Genomic DNA, 25,125 nt, shown 5'->3' on the forward strand with positions numbered 1-25,125 from the left:
TCTAGGAACACAATTTTGCATTGTCATTCGGAGCAACACAATATTACCCGGTTTATCCAATGCTTGAGCTAATTTTGTTCTAACCTGTAAGACTCTGAAAAGGGATGTCCCAGTTTAAGAGAACATCTGCTTCTTGGTGAAAAAGTCAGCATTATGTGGCAAAACACTTGAAATTAGTAGGACCCTCCTTACAAGCATAACACCCTACTTTAGAGATTTAGGCAGATTCCTATTTTAGGCCCCCTTTCCATTTTTTTTAAACCAGTTTCTTAATGACTTTGACTTCTTTTGGTAAGAAAAGATATTTGAATTACTTTTTGTGTTTTACACATCACTAGTACTTAGAATTTGTATCTCAAAATACCGACATGCAATTCCCTATGTCTATAGAGATTTATAATAAATTCTTTACCTACTAATTGTTAACTATAAAGTTATAAATGTGAATGTCTTCCTCAGTAGTGTCAAAAACTGAAACATGTAACACAATACACGCAACAGGATGCATACATGTTCACCAAATAAAATCTCACAAAGCAGTAAAGGCTACATATTTAAGAGTGTATGATTCGTGAATGTAGCTGGAAACCAGTGGTACATTGAACAATGCATAAGGGACCACAGTACAATTCAGATTCTGATTGTTTACGGATCATAACTAATGTGTAGATACTATGGTGTGTCAGGGATGAGATAGCCTAATTGAAGGACGTGTTTTCAGTTTCTTTGTGAATAGTAGAAGGGTCGGGTCAGTTCTGATATTGCAGGGGGGGGGGGTTGTTTGGCCTGGGCAAAAGATTAATTATACTGGTATATTTGACATAATATTGGTCATTTCAAAATTTAATTTTCGAGTTGACTTTTTACTCAGCATGGACTGTTTGAGTATTCTTTTGAGTGTCATGTTATGTCAATTTGTAGATCACCTACAAGGGTATCCCGGCACTTGAGTAGGTGTATAGCCATGATGTTGCCACAGAATTATCTGAAGAGCCAGGTCTTCTGCTTCTTACAAAATTTCAAGTGTGAGATGCATTCACATAACTAAGCATAATACAATTTTGTGGTAATTGTGTGTGATTGTACTACCGCAAATTACACAATTCTGAGTGCGTGCATGGAGAAGAACTGTGCGAAGATGCTGGTAGCACAAAGGAACTCAACCAGGCACCTGATCCACAAATCAAGGTTATGCTCATGGGAGACCGGAGAATCCTAAAATGATAAAATACTCTGCACTTCTTAGGGCCATGAGGAGGATCTTGGGTATGAGTATAAGTGAAAGATGGAATTCTCAATACAAATTAGTTACAAATTCCTTTTCCTTCAGGAATCAATAATGAGAGTTAATTAAAGTTTTAAAAGATGTATTTGATCATATGTTTTTAGTTTCTTTTTATTAGTAAATCAAAGTTTACATGACATTGCATAAAGCATGTCCCAAAATCTGTCCCTATTCTTATTATCTAAATCAGTAGAATTAAGTATTTTAGTCAATGAATAGTGAAAAAGAACAATTTGCAGTATGGTTGGCTAAGCTATCAGTAGCATAAAGAATACTGTAACAGACTTCTAAATAAGAACAGTCCAGGCAGGAAACAAATCTGTTGGTGTACAGGGCTCATCGAGAGAGACGGGTCAATTTCTTCTAACTTACAGCCGCTGCTGCTCGCCTGCTCACTCGTCAGCTATGCGCTTGCCCTACTGCTCTTTATTACAAAGTTATACAAATAACATAAAAGAAATACATTTTAAATTAGTTGCAACATTCAAGATACTTGACATCCAACCAGGTGCTGTGATTTTTGAGAATGGAACACTTTCAGTCAAAATGACTTCTTAGAACAAAGAACAGTATTAAATATGCAGCACATTTTGTTTCTTTTAATATTACTCCGGAAATCGGAGCATTCTTTCCCATGCGCTTCACTCTCTGGAAAACAGGACACATGTTTGAGTTTTAAATTCATTCTCGTTTCATTACTTCCATTCACACACATCTTCATGCCATAAGCTTATTCACAGAGAACCAAGTTTCAGATAAGTTTAGCAAGTTTTAAAATTCCAAAGCAGGTCAGTCAGAGACAGAATAAAATAATATAGCTTTTTTGTTATAGGAGGAAGTTTGCGTCATGCACAGGCCATGCAAAGGTTATAATAGAAACATTTCTGCTAAACTAAAATATGTTAAAAATTGTTAACGTTAACAAACCAAGCAAGCCAAGCAAACACAGATCATGCAAAGTTTAGAAAGGAAAGTGCATGTTTAAATGCAGTTTCTGGTTAGGCCTAGTTTTCACTCATACACGTCATTTAATTAGTGGATTTTATTTTCTAATAAAAGCTCTAGCACTCAGGTACGTTTATTGCTGATACTGCAGCTACAATTAAGAGCCCAATCGTCCCTCATTGAACCCCATTAAATATCAAGTCCAAGCACTTTCGAGCAGTCTTGCCATAATCTGAGTTCTAAGACACCACACAATGCCTTCTTTTTTCTATTGTCTTCAGTCTAGCAATGTCCTTACTCTTCAAGTGGCACTGTACACATGAGGCAGTTAGTTTCTTGGCCAGATATGACCAATGTCAGTTCTGATGGTCTTGGAGGTGACGCAGCTAATCTTGAAGATATGTGCTTTCATAGTTGAGGTTATGGGCCCAAACTCCACCAAGCCTTTAACAAGGCATTCTGCAGTATGTTGGATTAATTTTATTTTATTTAGAATAGCAAAAGTGTTATCTGCGAAACCATTGAGTAAATCACTAACTTAGACCAGGTGGGAGAGGAACAAAGCTTGTAGTTTGTTAAAAATGGCTTTCTGGAATAAGGTTTCATTTTTTCAGGAGGGAGTGTAGGTACCATGTAGTCTTGGTTTTCCGGGAGATGTGTAGTGCTATGTGCTATGTTGAAGGTGAAGTCAAGTGATTTGAAGCCATTACCAGTACATAGTTTTCTCATAAGAACTAGTGCCTGCTGTACAACATTAATCAAAGAAAGAAGCATTACTGATATTTAAGTAGGAGATTCCAAGGAGCATCAACCACTTCAGGTGTTCATTTCGTATCATCCATAATGCACCAGAAAGGAAAATACCTCTTGCCACCATATTGCAAAAGCAGGTTGCAAGAGGTGGTAATGCGTGCCAAGAATGTTTACCTTTATTTTTATTTGTGGCAGTTTGTTGTGGTGATTATGCGTTCTGTTGTTTTGGTGCTAGTATTGTGTTTGTGTGCTGTATAACTGCACTATGATGTTGTGTTGTACTGTAGTTGTTCTGTTGCGTTCTGTTAGGACAGTTTTGTTGTATTTCACCCTTTTGGTTCTTAATTGTGAAGTTATGTTGCTTTGTGTACACTACTATGTTCTGTTCTGTTGTTTAACTTGAATATTTAAAAATTGCTGCTACATTTTCAGCCAAAAGCAGCACAATAGTTGAAAGGTTCTGTGATAAGCAACCATTTACCACCTTCTAATGTGGGAAAATAGCACTGCTCCATCTCTTCAACTAATTGAGACACTGGTAGCCCAAATGTATGACTGAGACCATCTCTTAAATTAGAATTTGCAGTGCTTCCTTTAAGAGATACAGCCCATGATCGCTTTCTAAGTCGAAACTCCTCATTCAGAGAACCAGAATGTCCGAATGGTGAGAAGGGTAGGTAGGTACGACTGCCCATGCAAATGTTTTGGGATTTCAAAGGACATGAGAATGTTGCATGAATTCCCACCTGGAAACATAAATACAATAAATGTTGCACTAGGTGTGTTTCTAATGTGAGAAAGTGGTCACCCTCACATTTTATGAAGGCTTAGGGGAATTACAGGAAATGTTTGTTTTCTGTTTGGAAAAAATACTGAAGTAATATATTGCAAATGCACTGTTCACCTTAACCCATGAGACCTATAATTTTCACAATGGACAATTTAACTCACACAGGGTAAGAATGTATGGCATAATTGTATTCAGTTCCTTTTTTCTAAACAAATTATAAAAAGATTAATTAATGTATACGTGTAGCCCTAAAAGTCACAATCATTCAGGGTAATAAATCATTTGTCCTTGAGAAAAAGAACCAAATACACATTATCTATCAGTCAGACCAACCCAATATTTAGAGTTTCTAAAAAATAATTGTTATGTTATGTAATAGTGATCTATGTAGCGCATGAATCACCTGAGAGGGTATCCAGGCCCTTGTCCAAGTGTCCCCAAGGTGCTTCTACGAAAAGAGGTAGGTCTTCAGCGTCTTGCAGAACTCAAGAAGTGAGAAGGAGCCTCTGATGTGTTGGGTCATTCCATGTCTTTGGTGTGATATAAGAGAAAGAGCGACCTCCAGTTTTGCTTCTGAGGCTGCAGGGAATGTGCGCGAGTGAGAGTGAGGCATAGCGTAGGTGTCTATTCAGGTATTCTGGTCCTGTGTTGGGTAGTGATTTATATGTGTGCTTGAGATTTTTGAATTCACTGCCTTTGTGAATGCGGAGCCAGTGAACCTTCTTGAGGTGTGGTGTGATGTGGATGTGGTGTGGGAGGTTGAGCATGAGTCTTCCAGATGTGTTCTAGATAGTATGGAGTCTGTGTGGGAGTTGTTTGGAGATTCTGGAGTAGAGAATAATGCAGTAGTCTAGCCTGCTGGTGATGAGTGCTTGTGTGACGGTCAGGCTGGTGTTCTGGGGCAACCGTTTAAAGATGTTTCATAGTATGCAAAGGATGTGGAAGCAGAGGGTTGTTTTGTCTGTCAGGAAGAGGATGAGTTGAGTGTCATCGGCGTAGGAGATGATTCTGATGGTTTGTGTTCAGATGATGTTGGCAAGGGGCGTCATGTAAGTTCCGTTGTTCTCTCAGTCCAAACATTGTCCTTCGGATGTCAGACAGTACTCGTTGGCCAGCCCTGAAAGCTAGGGAATTCTGAATTAGGGTGGTTTTAGTATCACAGAGGCTGGTGTGGAGTGGAGCTGGAGGCTCTGGCATCCACCCATACTCCATTCCCGGCTAGGCCACGCCCCTGCTAACTTTTTTTAAACAACTGCAGCACTGTGAGCAATCAAAGCTATCACTAAACTGGAGACATTTAAGACACTTAAGGCAACCTACAAAGTATTAGTTAGAACAAGGGGTTGCATGAACTGTGTCAATGTCACATAGGACTGTGTCCTATGTGGTATACTACAATACCATATAGGACAAGGCAGTGTTAACCAGCTCACTAACAAAGTCTGCCACTTCTTTCTCTAAGATGCTGCTAGGAGGATTTCCGTAAGCAATGGTTGAATTATTAACCCCTTGCTACACAAATCATAAGAATCTTTGTGATGATATAATAGGAGCACACTAGGGCCCATATTTATATTTTTTTAGAGCCGCATTTGCGCTGCTTTTTGACGCAAAAACGGCACAAACTTACAAAGTACAATTGTATTTTGAAGTTTGCGCTGCTTTTGCCTCAAAAAATGATGCAAATGCGGTGCTAAAAAAGTATAAATATGGGCCTAAGTGACTTAAAATACAACATACAACTGCTAATAGATGGAATTAACTCTACGCTATGTCCAACAAAGAATGGATTTGTATTTAGCAGGATCGATCTTATCTATGTACAGTAACTATTCTAATCCATCCAGGCATGCTTCCCAGCTACACCACAATTGAAAGATGTTGGAAATGTTAATGGGCTTCCGTCATACACTCAAAACATTTTGATATTTTGCTTATTTTTCCTTGGCAGTCCCCCCTTCTACTGTGCTGTCTCAAACATGTGTGAGGCCATATATTCTATAGACTTGGCATAGTGCTGAAAGACTGTGTTCTACTGTAGCAATCTTCAGTCTTATCTACTGTTTGTTTGGCAGCTGTTTATTCTTGTGCGTAATAATCTCAATGAAAAATGTTGAAAATAAAAAAAAGTCATTCTTAAACAATATCGCTTGCCAAATCAATACATGTTATTACTGATGCCATGTGTTCTTACAGAGAACAGTCATAGTTGCACCTGCAATATTGCATCATTTGATTTTCATCTGATTTTTACATTGCAGACCTCCTGGAAAAGCAATGATGAAAAAGAAAATGGAGCATATGCTAATGAAACCTGGAGTCGGGGTCTCTGCTTCAACTACCACAAATAGATCATATACAGGACAGTCCGACACATCTTGTCTCCTTGGCAAAATGCTATGCATGCATAGTAGATGAACTCTTTGCAGACATACACTGTTGTATTTGTTTTTATTGCTGCCATAAGCTAGCCTGGCCGAAATCAGTCCCAGGATGCTTGTTTCCAGTCAAGGGGGGACCTGGCCTGGCAGTTCGGGCTGGACGGTTCCCATGGGGAGCAGGGTCAAGACTGATATATATACGGCTGGGTCTAAACTGGGGTGGCATGGTGAGCAAAAAATGACAGAATGGAAAGCAGACCAGAGCGATTGCCAGTAGCTCACATTAATTCAAGCATTCCATCCAGCACCTTGTTGTTTTTACATATGATAAAGTATTGCATGTCCTACAGGTCCTTGTACACTTGACATGGCAATCAATTTATAATTTCAGCTGGACAAAAAAATAAGGTGAACTCTGATGCATTTTTGCAAAATTAAAGGGGGTTCCATTTGTATTTTTACAGTGTTGTTAGCATGGGTCTGTATGTGACAACAAATGTTTTCTTGCTTACCAGGTGTCCAGAATGTTTGTATTGGAGGGCGGAGGTGTGCCTCAGGTTGCTCGGACTGCCCCGTGTAGGATTCTGTCTTAGGTGTTTGACTGTTTCTTACCAGTGTAGTGAGTTCTATTACTGAATTCTTGCATGAAAGGTTTGGGTGTACTGAATCTACATTTGGGCTTAGGTTGCTCTCATGAAGCTCCTTTATGAGAGCAGGGGAGTACTTTTGTATGTTAGCCACCACATGTTGCAGCTGCCTTCAGCATCCTCTCTTCGGAACATAAAGGCAGGCCAGACCACTTTTCAGAATTTAATCCACTGTTCACTAGCCACATCTTTGTTTTTTTCTCTGTGGAGTATGATTTGAGCCTGAATTTGTTTCATGAGGGCTTCTGGAAGTCAGGATGCTTTGTCCAAGGTTGCACACATTCTTTCACAAGGGTTTCACTTTCATCCTACGTAAACATATTTTTCTTGTCATATACACCCTTTTCATATGATACGTCGCTTGCTATAGGGCTACAGTACACTTGAGAGGAGCTTCCCACCCACTGTTTATGCTGTTCCTCGGTGGGATGTTAGCAACAGGTGTTGCAGCAATTAGTGCAATTTGTAAAGTATACAATTTGCAAGCCATTAAAAATTGAAAATTAGGAATCGCAGGCGTGTACGTAAGTACATCTGTTTTTCAAGCAGAGTGTCTCGATCCAAGGTCCATCTGATAGCTTGCAAGTACAGGTGGATATATGTGCACATGACATATCAGTGGTGAGTTATGGAGTGATACTTGTCTTGTATCGAGTCTCACCATCAAATATGGGGTGGCAAATGCTAGCCTGCTAGAGTATCGTGGGGTAACGTTCAGTGGAGGGTAGCTGTGGTATGCACAAAGGGTCAGTTAACATCATAATCGGGGGTGTTCAGTTATCTGAAGAAGTGAAGGGGAAATCAAAGATTTTGATGATGAATTTCAGACAGTGAACAAGAGCAATGATGTATTTGTTGATAGTTGTGGGGGGCAGTCATGGCGGAAAATGTGAAGGTTGTGTCTAAGTTTTGGAAGCAATTGTTAAAGGCTTCAAAGTGTTAAAATATGAAGGGTATTATCCAAAAATTGAACTATAACTTTATCATTATTAAACAAGTTGCAGATGTGGCTTTAAAAGTCAATCATCAAGAGCATTTTACCATGAGGGATTTTTGAATGATAGCATTGAGGACAAATATAGAATGTGTCAATCAGGTATCTGTATTCTGTATGTGTATTCTGAGTCAGTGCTGCCCCTCAGGCAGCCCTTCAGCATATTTGTTTTAGCAAAAAGTTGATCTAAGACGGTGTTACAGAAATATTGAAAATTTAGATGTTTTTGTCTTGATGACTCCAGATTGCAAATCAGTCAGTGAGGAGCCCATGAGGTTCTTTGCAAGGTTGATTGGTGCTGGAGATCCGATTACTTTGATGTCGTTTTTTGTCTTCTTGATGGAAGATGTATAGAATATGCTGAGTCGGGAAAGCTTTTGCAGGCATGACTTACCATTCCTTTCATTGCTGTTGAAGTGATTTCTATTTTTTATTTCTTGAACTTTCTGTTTATGTAAAGAGGATTTTGATCGATGGTTTGACCACTTTGATGATTTGAGAGGAATGCTTTTGTTGAAGGCTTTGGAAAGCCAGAATAGAGCTGAATTACTTCTGATATTACATTGGGAAATAAAAACACCAACAAATAAGAAACAAGTGCTTCTAGGCTGAGTTAAGTCTCCTGTCTGCTTTGGTCTGAAGTAACTACTGATATACCAGTTGGTGTTGTGCGGGCTTAAGAGATGGGGAGATGAGGTAGTATTTTCAAACAACAGAGAGGTTTCGTGCTATCGTGATAAGTACAGGACAGGAAATCCGCTGTGTGTGTCACTGTAGAGACAAGTTGAATGTTATCAATAGTTTCTAAGTTTGTTTTGGAATTTCCTGGCTATTCAGAATAGGTTATTTGAACCAGATGTTAAGGTTTCTCATAATGCAGAGGTTGAGGTAGTTTAGGAGATAATCCGAGATATACTCTAGTAAAATGTCTCAAGGCTCTATTGTTTTGCAGATCAGCAAAAATGCACACACATATGCAGGTACACTGGGTAAATTAGCAACACAAAACCAAATACCATAACACAACAAAAAAATCAAAAGAGGATACAAAAGCCACAATAAAACACAACAAAAAGCAATGGAAAAATCCAGCAGAAAATTACAGTAAAACAAAATGCAACACATAACAATCCCAACAAAACAGAACACAATAACATATCAGCAACACATCAACTAATAAACAGAGCGCTCAGTAAAAACAAAACACAACATAAAATATAATACAGCAATGAACCACATAACAATAAAATGGCAAAACACAAAATAATACATTAGCACTCTTAAATGATAGATGGAACAGCAGAGCACAGCAAGTCATAAAATACAACAGCATAGTTCACTTTAGTAATGCAATATCAACAGCACAGCAATGTGCTACAAGGCAACACAACAAAACAGAATAATGGCATACCACAAGACAATATATCTATAACACAACATAATACAAAAAAAACAAATATCAAACTACCAAAAAGCAACTGTACAGTTGTGCTGTTGTGTTGCTTTGTATTTGTGTATTATTGTGTTGTATTAGTGTGTTGTGGTGTTATACTTTGTTGCATTGGTTTGCTGTATTACTGAACCGTGGTCTTGTGTTGTGATTGCGTGCTTTGTTTACACTTGCTCGTGCACTGAATTGAGTTGTTCCCTTTCAGAAATATGCTTTCAAAACACAATAGAATTGTATAATTGTTTAAGCACCACTGTGTAACTTAACAACAGGGGACACTAAGAGTCTGCACTAGATAGATCTTTTTGATGATTGTTAGAAATGGGGCCTTTGGTTGACAGTCAGGTTCCCCCGTTCAAGCAAGGACCCTCATTCTAGTCAGGGTAAAAGAGAATCACCCTCAGCTAACCCCTAATTTAACCCCTTTGTAGCTTGGCAGAGTAGTAGGCTTAACTTCAGAGTGCTAGGTGTAAAGTATTTGTACCAAAACACACATAGGGGGTCATTCTGACCCCGGCGGTCTAAGACCACCGGGGCCAGGGTCGGCGGGAGCACCGCCGACAGGCCGGCGGTGCCCCGCAGGGCATTCTGACTGCAGCGGTTCGGCCGCGGTCAGAAGAGGCAAACCGGCGGTCTCGCTGCGCCGCCATGGGGGATTCTGACACCCCCTACCGCCATCCTGTTCCTGGCGGTTCGCCCGCCAGGAACAGGATGGCGGTAGGGTGTGCCGCAGGGCCCCTGGGGGCCCCTGCCGTGCCCATGCCAATGGCATGGGCACGGCAGGGGCCCCCGTAAGAGGGCCCCGAAAAGTATTTCAGTGTCTGCTAGGCAGACACTGAAATACGCGACGGGTGCAACTGCACCCGTCGCACCCCTGCAACTACGCCGGCTCAATTCTGAGCCGGCGTCCTCGTTGCAGGGGCATTTCCTCTGGGCCGGCGGGCGCTCTTTTGGAGAGCGCCCGCCGTCCCAGAGGAAATGTCTGAATGGCCGCCGCGGTCTTTTGACCGCGGTGCGGTCATTCAGCGGCGGTACCCTGGCGGACGGCCTCCGCCGTCCGCCAGGGTCAGAATGAGCCCCATAGTAACTTAATGAAAACACTACAAAATGACACAACACAGGTTTAAAAAAATAGGAAATATTTATCTAACGAAAACAAGACCAAAACGACAAAAATCCACAATACACAATTCAAGTTATCAATTAAAAATCAAAAAAAGTCTTTAAGTAGTTTTAAACACACGCTAGCGCTGCTAGTGTGAAAATGTACCTGGTGCGCATCAAAAATAACCCCGCGCGGGCAGGTGTGCGTCAAAAAGGGCTTGCGATGCGTCAATATCACTCATGAACAAGACCTTGCATCGTTTACCCCTTCTGTCGAGTCGGCGTGTGTCGGTTCTTCTCTCCGCAGGAGAGCGATGCGTCGATTCAGTCCGCCCACGGGTCCAGGCAGGCCTTACGTTGTCTTTGCACGCACAATGGTTCGCGTTAGAAATCCAGCCGCACGAACCGAAAACCACGCAGCGCGGGTTGCGATCTCCCAGCCACAGTTAGCGATTGCTGCACGTCATTTCTCCTGCTCTGTGCATCGATTCTTCAGTTGTGTTTCCAGCGAGCATCGATTCTCTGCCGCAGACTCGGCAGCACGTCATTTCTTCAGCCGCAGATCAGAGTTGCGTCGATCTTTTCTCCGCACAGCATTCTGTGCGTGGATTTCTTCCTCTTAGGCTGCCAGCTTCTCCTTTCAGGGTCGCAGGAACTGGATGTGCACCACAGGGCAGAGTAGGAGTCTCTCCAGAGACTCCAGGTGCTGGCAGAGAGAAGTCTTTGCTGTCCCTGAGACTTCAAACAACACAAGGCAAGCTCTAAATCAAGTCCTTGGAGATTTCTTCTCAAGATGGAAGGCACACAAAGTCCAGTCTTTGCCCTCTTACTCTGGCAGAAGCAGCAACTGCAGGATAGCTCCACAAAGCACAGTCACAGGCAGGGCAGCTCTTCTTCCTTAGCTCTTCAGCTCTTCTCCAGGCAGAGGTTCCTCTTGTTTCCAGAAGTGTTTCTAAACTCTGTAGTTTTGGGTGCCCTTCTTATATCCAATTTCTCCTTTGAAGTAGGCCTACTTCAAAGTAAAATCTCTTTTGAATGTGAAATCCTGCCTTACCCAGGCCAGGCCCCATACACTCACCAGGGGGTTGGAGGTTGCATTGTGTGAGGGCAGGCACAGCCCTTTCCGGTGTGAGTGACCATCCTCACCTCCCTTCTAGCACAGATGGCTGATCAGGATATATAGGCTACACCCCAGCTCCCTATATGTCACTGTCTAGTGTGAGGTGCAACCAGCCCAACTGTCAAACTGACCCAGACAGGGAATCCACAAACAGGCAGAGTCACTGAAATGGTATAAGCAAGAAAATGCCCGCGGTCTAAAAGTGGCATTTTCAAACACACAATGTTAAAATCAACTTTACTAAAAGATGTATTTTTAAATTGTGAGCTCAGAGACCCCGAACTCCACATGTCCATCCGCTCCCAAAGGGAATCTACACTTTCATCAGATTTAAAGGTAGCACCCATGGTAACCTATGAGAGGGACAGGCCTTGCAACAGTGAAAAACGAATTCAGCAATATTTCACTGTCAGCACATATAAAACACATTACTATATGTCCTACCTTAACCATACACTGCACCCTGCCCTAGAAGCTACCTAGGGCCTATCTTAGGGGTGTCTGACATGTACGAAAAGGGAAGGTTTAGGTCTGGCAAGTGGGTACACTTGCCAAGTCTAATTTACAGTTAAAAACTGCACACACAGACACTGCCGTGGCAGGTCTGAGACATGATTACAGAGCTACTTATGTGGGTGGCACAACCAGTGCTGCAGGCCCACTAGTATCATTTGATTTACAGGCCCTGGCACCTCTAGTGCACTTTACTAGGGACTTACTAGTGAACCAAATATGCCAATCATGGATAAGCCAATTACATACACATTTTGCACAGGAGCACTTGCACTTTAGCATTGGTTAGCAGTGGTAAAGTGCCCAGAGTAACAAAAACAGAAAAATCTGATTCCAGCACACATCAACAACCTGGGGAACAGAGGCAAAAAGTTAAGGGAGACCACGCCAAGAATGAAAAGTCTAACATGTGCCCCTCAGCTGAAAATGGGGAGCAACTACCCAACCTCATGGGAGTTCTCATCACTAAGGCGGAAGAACCTGGACAGACCATCAGCATTGGCGTGCTCTGCACCAGGACGGTGTTCCACCGTAAAGTCCATCCCCTGTAGGGAAATGGACCTACTCAACAGTTTTGGATTCTCTCCCCTCATCTGCATTAACCATCTGAGGGGCCTGTGGCCGGTCTGAACTCGGAAGTGAGTCCCATACAAGTAGGGTCTTAGCTTCTTCAGTGCCTAGACCACAGCAAATGCTTCACGTTCTATGGCACTCCACCTACGTTCCCTGGGTAGTAACCTCCTCTTAATGAAGGCTACGGGTTGATCTAGGCCCTCTTCATTAAGCTGTGAGAGAACTGCTCCAATACCATGCTCTGAGGTGTTTGTTTGCACAACAAACTCCTTGGAGTAGTCAGGTGCCCTCAGCACAGGTGCTGTGCACATGGCAGCCTTCAGGATATCAAAACCGTTCTGGCAAGTCTCTGTACAGATCACTTTCCTGGGTTGCTTCTTAGAAGTCACCTCGGTTAACGGGGTAACAATGGTACCATATCCCTTAACAAACCTCCTGTAATGTCCTGTGAGACCTAAAAAGGCTCTCACTTCAGTCTGGGTCTTGGGAGGCTCCCAAGCCAGAATTGTGTCATTCTTAGGCTGTAGGGGTGCCACCTGGCCACTCCCTACCTGGTGTTCTAAGTACACCACAGAACCCTGCCCTATTTGGCACTTGCTCGCCTTAATAGTGCGGCCTGCCTTCTGCAGGGCCCCTAACACTCTCCAAAGGTATTGCAGGTGTTCCTCCCATGTGGAACTAAACACAGCAATGTCATCCAGCTACGCGGCACTGAACTCATCCAGTCCTGTCAAAACCTGGTTGGCCAACCTCTGAAAGGTGGCAGGGGCACTCTTCATCCCAAATGGCATCCCTTTGAATTGAAAGTGTCCATCTGGTGTAGAGAATGCTGACCTCTCTTTAGCCCCCTCAATTAAGGCAATCTGCTAGTACGCAGATGTTAAATCAAACACACTGAGGTACTTGGCAGCGCCTAACCGGTCAATGAGCTCATCAGCTCGGGGGATGGGGTGTGCGTCAGTCTTGCTGACCGCATTGAGTCCCCAGTAGTCCACACAGAACCATCAATGAGCTCATCAGCTCGGAGGATGGGGTGTGCGTCAGTCTTGCTGACCGCATTGAGTCCCCAGTAGTCCACACAGAACCTAAGTTCTAGAGTGCCACCAGGTGCAGCAGCCTTTGGGACCAATGCCACTGGCCCAAAGGACTGCTGGAGTGCTCAATAACCCCTAGGGCAAGCATTTTGGATACCTCATCCTTAAGGCATGCCCTGACCCTGTCAGTCACCCTGTAAACCTTCTGTTTAATGGGTGTACTGTCCCTAGTGTCCACATCATGTGTGCACAAGTGTGTGACTCCTGGGATCAGGGAAAACAGTGAGGAAAACTGTCCTAACACGTGGCGACAGTCAGCTTGCTGCTCCTCAGTCAGGGAGGGGGAGAGGATCACTCCCTCCACTAACCCATCTTTTTCTCCTGCAGACAGGAGGTCAGGAAGAGGATCACTCTCCTCCTCTACCCCATCATCTGTTGCAAGGAGCATTGTCATCTTAGTCCGTTGAGGCTTGAGGCGGTTGACATGCAGGACCCTTAAAGAGTTCCTTGGAGCCCGCAAGTCCACCAGGTAGGTGACTTTGCTCTTGCGCTCCACCACCTCAAACGGCCCAGTCCACGTATCCTGAAGCACCCTAGGCTCCACTGGTGCCATCAGCCACACTTTTTGTCCAGGTTGAAACTCATCCAAAGTGGCATTCTGGTCATACCAGCGTTTCATGTCCTCCTGGCTTGCTTCCAGGTTCTCCTGAGCGAGACTCCTGAAGCGGGCATTCTGGTTTCTCAGAGCCAGCATGTAACTGAATACATCCTGGGGGGGGTTTACTAGGAGCTTTTTCCAAAGCTTCCTTAACCAGACTCAAAGGTCCCCTCGCAGAGTGGCCATAAATCAGCTCAAAGGGACTATACCCAAGTCCCTTATGAGGCACCTCCCTGTAGGCGAACAGAAGGCATGGCAAGAGGATGTCCCACTTCCACCTCAAGGGCTTTGACAGGCCAATGATCATGCCTCTCAAGGTGCGGTTGAATCGCTCAACCAGACCATTACTTTGGGGGCGGTAAGGGGTGGTGAACTTGTAGGTTACCCCACACTCCTTCCACAGAGACTTCATATACGTGGGTATGAAGTTGGTACCCCTATCAGATACCACTTCCTTGGGGAACCCCATGCAGGTAAAAACCCCCATCAAAGCACAACCCACCACAGGGGAAGTGATTGATCTCAAAGGAATGGCCTCTGGGTACCGGGTGGCATGGTCCACGAAGACCAGGATAAACCTGTTGCCCATGGCTGTCTTGGGATCCAGAGGCCCCACAATGTCAATGCCTACCCTCTCAAATGGAGTACTGACAACAGGCAAAGGCTGGAGGGGAGCCTTACATTTCCTCCCACTCTTGCCACTTGCCTGACAAGTCTGACAAGACTTGCAATGTGCATCTGAGTGCCTGCGAATTAGGGGCCAGTAAAAGTGGGTGACAAGCCTCTCAAAGCTCTTGCCCTTCCCCAAATGTCCTGCTAAAGGCACATCATGAGCCAACCCCAGTAGGAAGGTCCTGAAGCACTGGGGTACCACCAGCACACGGGCTGACCCAGGCTCAGGAACCTTAGGCTCGCTATACAGGAGGTCATCCTCCCAATAGATCAGGTGTGATCCTGGCTCCTTGCAAGCTGCCTGGTCTGCAGCCTGCTGCCGCAAACCCTCCAAAGTAGGGCATGTCTTCTGTGCTGCACAGAATGCTTCCCTGGTGGGCCCCCCTTCCTGCTACCACTGCGACAGCTCAGGGACCTCCCCCAGTTCAGCCACCTGTTCCCCTGTATACTCCTGGGCGTCACTCTCAGGCTCCGCCTCCTCCCAGACCGTGGGAACTTCTGGGGCTGGTTTCCCGTGCCCCCTGCCCTTCCTCTTCTTGGCAGTCCCCTGGCCACTGTTTCAGGCTCCAGGGGCTCTTGATTACCCTGACGGGCTGCAATTGATCGGATGGATACGCATACCTACAAAGGCAGACCCAACATCTCCAAGTGAGGCCTGTGTTCCACCTCCTTCCAAGGGGAATCCTCCAGGTCATTGCCTAGCAAACAATCAACAGGCATGGTTGGACTCACAGCTACCTTCAAGGAACCTGAGACTCCCCCCCATTCAAAGGAAACCTGTGCCACTCTGCACAGGCGCTCTAAGTTGTCCACTGCAACTACTTGGTAAAGTAACCGGGGATCTATCTGCTCTTCAGACACCAGCTGACTCCTCACTGTAGTCACACTGGCTCCTGTGTCTCTCAGAGCCTCCACCCTCTGTCCATTAATGGTCACCCACTGCCTGTACTTCTTAGTGTTTCCAGGCACTAGGGTTCTCTGGACCATCTCACTGTCCCCTAGTGAGACAAGGGTCATCTCAGCTGGTTCCCACCCACCTGAACCAACTCCTCCCCAAGCGCTACACTGGCCAAACCCTGGGATGGCGCACCAGTGGGTGCCGGTGTACTTTTGGGGCATTTGGGGTCCCCCCTCACATGACACATCTGGTCACATGCATAGCACTTATGTGGGGGACCGCCTGCCACTGTCTTACCTTTAGAGAACCATGGCTTCTTTTCACTGGGGGGTTGGGAATCCTTACCCTGGGAATCAGTTTGGGGCCTTTTAGAGAACTCCCCATGTTTACCCTTACCCCCCCCTTTCTTCTGAGAGGGACCCTGCCCACCCTTGGCGTGGTCTCCCCATACCTATTTTGGACCCTGGCGCTCTCCTAGCAGTCCGCTTCCTGTGCAAGCTTCCTGGGGTCAGTCAGCTTGCTGTCAATCAGGTGCTGGCGCAGCTCTGGAAAACATAAACTGTACAAGTGCTCCCACGCAATCAGATTGTAAAGCCCCTCATACGTAGTTACCTTACTGCCCTTCACCCAACCATCCAGTGACCTGCAATAAGAATCAACACATTCCAACCATGTTTGGGGTTCCTTCTTCTTCTAGGATCTAAACTTATCCTTGTACTGCTCAGGGGTAAGACAATACCTTGTAAGCAAGGCATCCTACATGCTTGAGTAGGTGAGATTCTGAGTATCCCCTAAGGCTGTCAGTGTATCCCTCCCCTCTACCTCAAAGTGCTTTCACAGACCCACCCCCCAATGAGCTTCAGGGACCAGATTCATATGGAGAGCAGAATCATACCCCTTAAGCAACAAGTATGAGTCGTCCTCCCTTTTATAATCCTTCACAAGATCTTTAGGAATGTGCACCCTCCTTTCAGGCTGCACTGTGATGTAGATGCCACCATCCCTACTAGACTGGCTCCTCTGATCCACCTCCCCCAAGCTAAGCTCATGAGCCAACAACAACTTTTTCTCTTCAATGGTCATCCTCATTTTCTCCAACTCCTTCTGGTGCTCCCTCTTTGCCTGTCTCTCCTGCAATTCCTCAGGGGTCAGACCCTTAGATGAGACACTGCTACCTGCCCTGGAGACTCTCTACCTGGATATAACAGGCCCACCCACAATACCATTGCGCATGGACTGCCCTTCCTCCTCCTCATCCTCCTCATCCTCTGTGTGTCCTTCAGTGTTCTTGGCTGTCACCCAGGCCCACAGCACCTTTTGCAGCTCCTCCTTCTTCGATGAGCTCTTAATGGGGCAGTCAAAACTTCTACAGAACTGCTTTAGCTGAGCCTTGGTATAGCTATCCAATTTATCCAGGTCAAAAGCAGCTCCAACTGATGCATCTCCAGATTGAGACATGATGAAAAGTCAACAAAAGTGCAAAGTTCCAAAAAGCAGAAAAGTTCCCAAATGAAGTTCAGAAGTCAATCAACGATTACCACAAAATAGATGTAGGGAAAAATCCAAGCAAAAGAGAAAAAAACAAAGATCACCAAACAAGTAGTATGTGGTCACGTAGTGGTCTGCACTCAAAACAGTAGTATACACTTAATTACTGTATGTCAAGTACAAATACAAGTCCAAATCCCAACCGCTGATCTCCAATGTTAGAAATGGGGTCTTTGGACATCAGGCAGGTTACCTCATGTTCAAGCAAGGACCCTCACTCTAGTCAGGGTAAAAGAGAATCACCCTCAGCTAACCCCTGCTTAACCCCTTGGTAGCTTGGCAGAGCAATAGGCTTAACTTCAGAGTGCTAGGTGTAAAGTATTTGTACCAAAACACACACAGTAACTTAATGAAAACACTACAAAATGACATAACACAGGTTTAGAACAATAGGAAATATTTATCTAACCAAAACAAAACCAAAACAACAAAAATCCACACACAAGTCAAGTTATCAATTCAAAATCAAAAAGAGTCTTTAAGTAGTTTTAAACTCACGGTAGGTTAGAGGCGTGGCTATGCTGATAGGCTCAAGTATCACAAACCAGTCCCTAATTAAGGACCGAGAAGGCAAAATAGCAGGTTGGCGAAGTTTGCTGTATGTGCTCCCGTTCTCAATAGATTTGGTGGATGGACCGAATGACAATAAGGAGCGCTTTTATCACCACTTATTTCTCGAAATTACTTTTGAAGCAGATCGCCTAGTGTTGGAGGCGATTCTAATGTCAGCTTAAACTGAATTTAGACAGGTTCCGTGTCCAATGATGCTCATGGACCTCATTTAGGGGTCGCCAGGGGTCACAGAGCCCTTGCAACCCCTGACACTGGCTTTGCGACCTCTGACCTCAGAGATGGCAAATTCAGTGGCAGGAACACAGGAGCAGCTCGTCCTTATGTACGTCAGCTGGGACTCCACTCTCTTTGTTTTCTGTAAAAAATGTATTACACTAATAGTGAATAATAATATATTTTTCACTATTAGTGTAATACAAATATAGTACAATTAGCTGTAAAATGCCTTACCTGGCAGCTGAGGTACTGTTTTTCCGTTCTCCTTTATGTTTTGCTGAAATTCTTTTTGTTGGCCTTAGAACCCTGTACACTTTACCACTTCTAACCAGTGCTAAAGTGCTTGTGCTCACTCCCTAGAACATGGTATAATTGGCATACACCTGATTGGCATACTTAATTTACTATTAAGTCCCTAGTAAAGTGGTATACAATATGCCCAGGACCGGTATATTAGCTACTACTAGTGGGCCTGCAGCACTTATTGTTACACCCACTGAAGTCTCAGGCCTGCCACTGCAGCCTAGGTACAGGTTTAATCTGCCAATTAGACTTGGCAAAATAAACCTTCTCCCAAACCCAGAACTCCATTTTAACACATACAAGTCACCCCTAGGGTAGGCCCTAACAGCCCATAGGGCAGGGTGCATTGTATTTAAAACAGTTGTTTATGTACTTTTAAGTTTTACTTGTTCTGGTAATTAAAAACGTGCACAATTGTTTTTTACTAGTGTGAGGCCTAACTCTCCCATAGGATAACATTGGGCTACTTTATTATATTTAATAAGTGTTTTCTTTTGTGTGGGAGCAGGTAGAAATTTCATGTTTGGTGGCTAAGAAATTGCAATTTAAAATCATCTTTAATGGTAAAGTCATATTTTAAGTCACAGTTCTGAATTTGAAACATTTAGAAAGTTGGCATTTTCTTGTCCTAACCATTTACAACCTGTGGCCTGTCTCCTGTGTTGCATGGTTAGATGCAGTTGGCAGCTAGCCTTTGTGTATTACTCTCACCAAGTCTCACAAATGAGGGACTAGGTGTTGGCAGGGTGGACTAGGACTATCCTGACAGGATGGTAGGGGGAAGAGTTGTGCAGAGCCCCACCTACACTTCAAAGGCGCAGCCCACATACAATAAACTTCACAGTAACCTTTTTCTCCCAGACATCCTGGGTCCAGTGCAGGAAAGAAGGAGATTTCAGCGCCATCTGAAAACTCTGGAAGTTTGGAAATTTCTTCCACTTCAAAGCTGGGACCAGCTATAAAATTAGTTCCCTCAGACCCATTCTTCAGTACACTCCCAGACCTGCGGATACTACTGAAGAAGGACTGCCCTTCTGTCTGAGGCCTACTCTGGTCTCTAAGAAGGAAGACTGGACCTGTGCACTTCATCCCAGGCTATCTGAAATTAATCCAAGGATCAGCTGACTTACGCTCTGCTCGGAGCTACAGGGACATAACAAGCTCCAGAGGCAACCCTGCAACTGCCTGGCTGACCTGCTGCAACTGGACCTGCCTGAGCCTTGCTAGCCTCTGCAAGAGTGAGTCTCCGATACCCAAGATGCACCTTCCTAGGTCCTGGGCCATTGGTTTGCATCAGAGTGCACTTCTCGTAACCATCAACCAGCTTGTTCCATCCAAGATTTTGCTGCCCACTCAACAGCCAATGCGAAACTCCGGTGAACCTGACTCTTCACGTTACAGCGATCACCAGCAACAACCGGCAATGCAAGATTTGTACTTCAACTGTTTCTCTCTCTTGGAGGGGGAGAACAACATGATTTGCATATATGTTGAAGATCTCCCTTCCCTTTTTGAGGGACGTGGGTTAGATGGTAATGACGCTGGAGGTTTTGAGCTCCGAGCAGGCCTGTAATAAATCCTAAACTTATAAATCCTAAACTTAGAATCGACATCCCAGGCTGTCTGGAGACTGGGGCAGCCCACTGAGCTAAAAGGGCACCCAGAATGCAATTCGGTAGAGGAAGGATTCCCCTTACACCGGTGATCGGCAGAGGCTCCTGGGGCGTGGTTACTGGATCGGAGCGCCGTCCGGAATGGTTTCGAACAGTGTGGGTATAAAGAAGGCAATTCCCACCCCACCCCTTGGAGTCCCTGCAGAGTGAAGGTGGGACCAATTGTGCATGGGGGTGTGAGAGGCCTGGAGATGAAAGTGGCAGCGAGGCAGGTGCCCGATCCCAGGGCTGCCAACCATGATCGGCGCCATCTTGCATCATTGTGGGCTGATCATGACCCTGAGGGGGTGAACACAGGCAGGGGCCTGATGTGCTGGGCAGGAGGCAGATTGCTTTTATCTGGGCCAAGGACAAGTCTAACGCTGGATGACTCTTGTGGCCGCTGTGCGAAATGAGGTAAAGCTGCAGCCTAGACTGAAATAGAAGCCTGCTGAGGAGACCTGGGCCACGCTCCCGCCACCTTGCATACTGCCTGGCAGCTGCCTAGAACCAGTGTAAAGAGCTGCAATGGGGGGGCCACTTGCTGTGAGACACTGCTGCCTGCCCTAACAAGGTTAATCCAGTGAGACCTGGCCCAGGGAGGGCACTGGTTGAGGAAGTGGCTAAGGTGACAAGCCTGGATGGCTGGACTGCTTGATCCCGGGGACCCAGTGACTGTGATGACTGCAAGTACTGGCTGGTGCTTTTGCCCCTCTCAGAGGTCTTGCTTTCTCTCTCTGTTTCCCCCTCTGGCCCCACTCATGTATTCCCCTGCAGAGACCTCCTCTGGGCTGATATAAAATGAGACTGCCCGGCCTTGGGGCAAAAGAAAGTGATCTGAGTCGCTGAGGAGAGACAGAGGGGACCTTTCTCTCCCTCTGCTAACTTCTGGGGAGCTGAAGGACTATCTTGTCTGTTGGGGAGATGATTGAAGAACAGCAATGACAGTCCTGCAGTTCAGAAACTAAGAGCGCAGTGATCCTGTGGTGTCGTTGGACCCCTGGCAGTACCCCTACTGGCAGGACATGGGTTTGGGTGCTGATTGGACCACCTAGAGCTGGCTTAGATCCTTGCCTGCCTGGGCGAGTGCCTTACGATACCACGCCACAATAGAAAAAAGTGCAAGAACTGAGCCAATGGCTAAAGATAAAGACCCAAAACTCACCCGTCAGGGGACATTAGATTGGAATACCAAAGTGGTGACCACGCCCTCCAGTGGAGACTGACCAAGAGACTGATGTGGACACCCTCATCTTCGTGCAGTGGCTATAAAGCCCCTTGAGGACAGTGCAGAGATTGCCCCATTGAACACTATGACTGCTGGACTACCGGCAACGCCATAGCGGGTGGTTTGGCATGGTATCCAGGGCCACATAGTGGTGGCTCTACACTTTCCACACCTCTTCATGGGCATCTCCAGGAGTGCAGAGATGAACTTGTTTGCCTTCTATCACAGAGCCACTGTTAACAGGGCAGAGCTCTGCTGTTGTTTTTGAAGGTTTCAGGAGTTGGTGGGAGGGGGTAGTGGGCTACAGACCTCACAGTCTCCCCTGTTGAGTTGTTCACATTTAGTTATGAGGGTTTTACTCATGGGGGTGCGATGGGAGACTGGTTTGGAATTTTGGGGTTGTGCTGTTCAGAGGGTGCAGATCCTGATATGCCGGCTTTTGCTTATGCATATTCTGGACATCTCCACAATTTGGGGAGGGAAACCACACTGGTCGACACCCGGCTCTTAATGGAAACACATACCACGCATCATTCTGTAGCTAACACAGAGGCAGTTACCCTGCTCCCTGTGCTTCCTGTCCTCACTTCCATATACACGATGGGTTCTTCACTTTTAGACAATAGGTTGCTTTTAGTCCTATCCTGGAAACTAAACACATGGGGCCTGCGAGACCGGGACGTAGCAGTCAGATTCAGGGTGGACAATGAGCTCTACTTTAAGGAAAATGAAAGCTCAATTACATCCAAAATGGTGCTTTGGAAAGCCTTTAACGCAGTCATTTGTTACAGGACCCAAAATCTGATTGAACAGAAGAAAGGGAGGGCACTTGGTTCCCTGGAATGACTCAAGGGTCAACTGCTAATGCTCAAAAATACTTTGCGACCAAAGCCTGACCATTTTATATTCAGGCAGCTAGCACTGTTGAGGGATGAATATCGAGCCCTGGCAGTAGGGAGCGAAAATTCCAAAATCCAAATGTTAACAACATTACACAGACTGTATGATGCAGGGGATAAGGCTGAAAAGCTCCTAGCTGGGAAGGAAGGAAGCAGAAGGTGGGTTCCCCAGACAGTTCAGCCTGGGGGAGAGGTCGCAGACTCTGAAGATGGGGCATTTGCTCATTATTACGAAGACCTATACAGGGCTAGACCGCTGCAGGCATTACGCAGATAGCACATTATTTAGAGTCGGTTATCACTCCTGTATTGCGTGCAAAGGCTCGAGAAACAATCAAGATCGAGGTTACATTGGCGGAAGTCTGTGCCGCCATGACGAAGCTCAACTATAATAAGACTCCAGGTTCTAATGGAATTCCTGCGGAATTCTACAAGCGATACACAGACCTGCTAGGACCCCATCTTTTAAATATGTTTCTAGAAGCTGACAAGCAAAGGGCCCTCTCCTCAGACCTTAGAAGTTTGGTTATAGTGGTTCTACATAAAGTAGCATTGTGCCTAATACTGTCTGATTTCACTGTTCAATACCCGAGGTGAAAACAGTGGCCACCATCTTGACCACTAGACTCATAAAAGTGATCATGCCACTGATACACTATGACCAGTCAGGCTTTATGCCAGGTAGGTCCACGCAGTATAATCTTAGACACACAATAACTGGTTAACTGAAAAAAGAGATCAGCTGGAACATCATGTCTTTCTGGTGTCGGACGCTGAAAAAGTGTTTGATGCAGAATATTGGCCCTTCCTTGAATACATACTGGTTAAATTTGGATTTGGTCTTCACTATAGAAAATGAGTTAAAGTGTTGTATCAGGCTCTCGTCGCCTCAGTCAGAGTGAATGGGGTGATGTCTTTGGAGTTCCCCATAGGTAGGAGTACGAGGCAGAGATGGCCCCTGTCCCCTCTCCGGTTTGCCCTCACCATAGTATTATTGGCATGAAGGGACAGCAACCACCCTATGAGCCATGGTTTCAGAATTTCTGGAAAGGCTGCACTTGAGAAGAAGATCTTGTTTTAATGCAGATGACATTCTTCTTTATGTTGCAGCACCCTGCCTGCCCCTCCTCCTGTTTTTTTTAGCTGGTTGAAGACTATGGTAGCTATTCAGGCTGCTGAATTAATTGGGGGCATGCCTGTACTTTAACTTCCACAGAACGGAATAGAGATGCCTCCTCTTCGCCATTGTCTGCCACACACCACCCTGGGGTTTACATATTGAGGTATATTCATGACATTGCGAAAGGAAATATGCTTTAAGCACAATCTTGGGAGAGTGATGCGAGCCTGCCAGGAGGACATAGAGCCGTGGCAGAGGCTCCCCCTCACACTGTCAGGGAGAGCAGTCATGTTTGAGATGGTGTCGCTACCTAATGATGCCCTGCAGATACGTTTTATTATATCTCCCCAGAGACCCTCACAATGATTGAGGCAGGGATGCAAAGTCTACTATAAGATGGCAAGCACCCCAGCATAGCCCTACAACATTTACAGTGCAATCAGTGTAATGGCAGAATAGCTCTGCCAGATGTGTGCATTTATTATTGGGTGTCCCCCACCTCATTAATATTAACGACTGTTTTTTCACCCCCCTAGATCACTGAACATTTAGGCTGGAACAGTTGCAATGGGCGACATGGTCCTGCCTACATTATTTATATGGGAGATTGGGGAACTCCTTCCAGCCACTCAGGTTGTGCTAGTGGCCTAGAAGAGAGCCTTGAAAACCATCGGGTGGCACAGCAACCCATGAAGGAAACACCATTGTGGAGGGACGCTGGCTCCCAAATTCAGAGGATTTGGGGCTTGGGATCTCTAAGGTGGGAGACCTGGTCGAAAGTGGCAATATTATGCTGTTATCATCGCTTGGGGGAAAGTATGGAATTCACCAGAATCAATTCCTAAAGGACGCACAGGTGCTGCACGCATTGGAGGTATTCAGGTTTCTGCTCCGCTGGAAGGATGACTACTGATGGAAGAACTGTGGAAGAGTGCAATTTCTTCCACGTATGAAATCCTTAATAATAATATAACAGATGCCCTGCCTGGCCTGCAAGAAAAATGGGTGAAGGAGGTGGGGGACATGGAGGACATTGATTGGGAAACGGCCCTAATGCACCCTAGGGAGGTAGCCATAAGATAATGGATATGACTGATCCAATTCAAATTATTACACCAAGGGCCTGACTTATATTTTTTTAGCGTCGCATTTACGTCATTTTTTGCAAACTTACACAATACAATTAAATTTTGTAAGTTTTCGACGTTTTTGCGCAAAGAAATGTGCAATGCGGCGCTAAAAAATAATAAATCAGGCCCCAAGTGTATTATGAGCGGCGCTGCCTGCATGCCATGGGGAAGGCTCAGAACCCACACTGTTTGAGGTGTCAGGGTGACGAGGGCTCTTTTTTACGTATCATCTGGAGCTGTCCCTGAACACAGGCTTACTGGAGTGTAATAACAGGGGAACTTAGCAGAGTGCTATCAGTACAAATTCAAAGGACCCCTAAGTTCCTCCTTTTGGAGATCCCTAACGACATTGACCTACTTCTGTTCTGCAGTCTTGGCCTGGTGGTAGCTAAGAGAAACATAGCTCAATATTGGAGGGCAAAGATGGAGAAGGGGTATGGACATCTACGTGGCAGCTAAAAAAGCTACATATACCAGCAGGGGTGGTCCCCGAAAATGTTGTAAAGTATGGGGCAAATGGATGGAATATTATTCTTTAGAGCTGTTGGAAGACAGTGGGAAATAGAGTCAGGGGTGTGACTTGGTGGGAGTAAATGTGTTCTTTTCGGATGCAGTATTGTTTACAATCTGGTATCTTCT

At 45.2% G+C, this 25,125-nt stretch overlaps 1 protein-coding gene across 2 annotated transcripts in view; it reads right to left on the bottom strand.

Moving 5' to 3' along the window:
• The window catches only part of LOC138299630 (protein HEG homolog 1-like), a 412,852-nt gene that overhangs the window by 57,048 nt on the left and 330,679 nt on the right, over window positions 1-25,125 (bottom strand). The window lies entirely within an intron of this gene.

This window comes from Pleurodeles waltl, chromosome 6, assembly GCF_031143425.1.
Source record: "Pleurodeles waltl isolate 20211129_DDA chromosome 6, aPleWal1.hap1.20221129, whole genome shotgun sequence".
In the NCBI taxonomy this organism is placed as follows: domain Eukaryota; kingdom Metazoa; phylum Chordata; class Amphibia; order Caudata; family Salamandridae; genus Pleurodeles; species Pleurodeles waltl.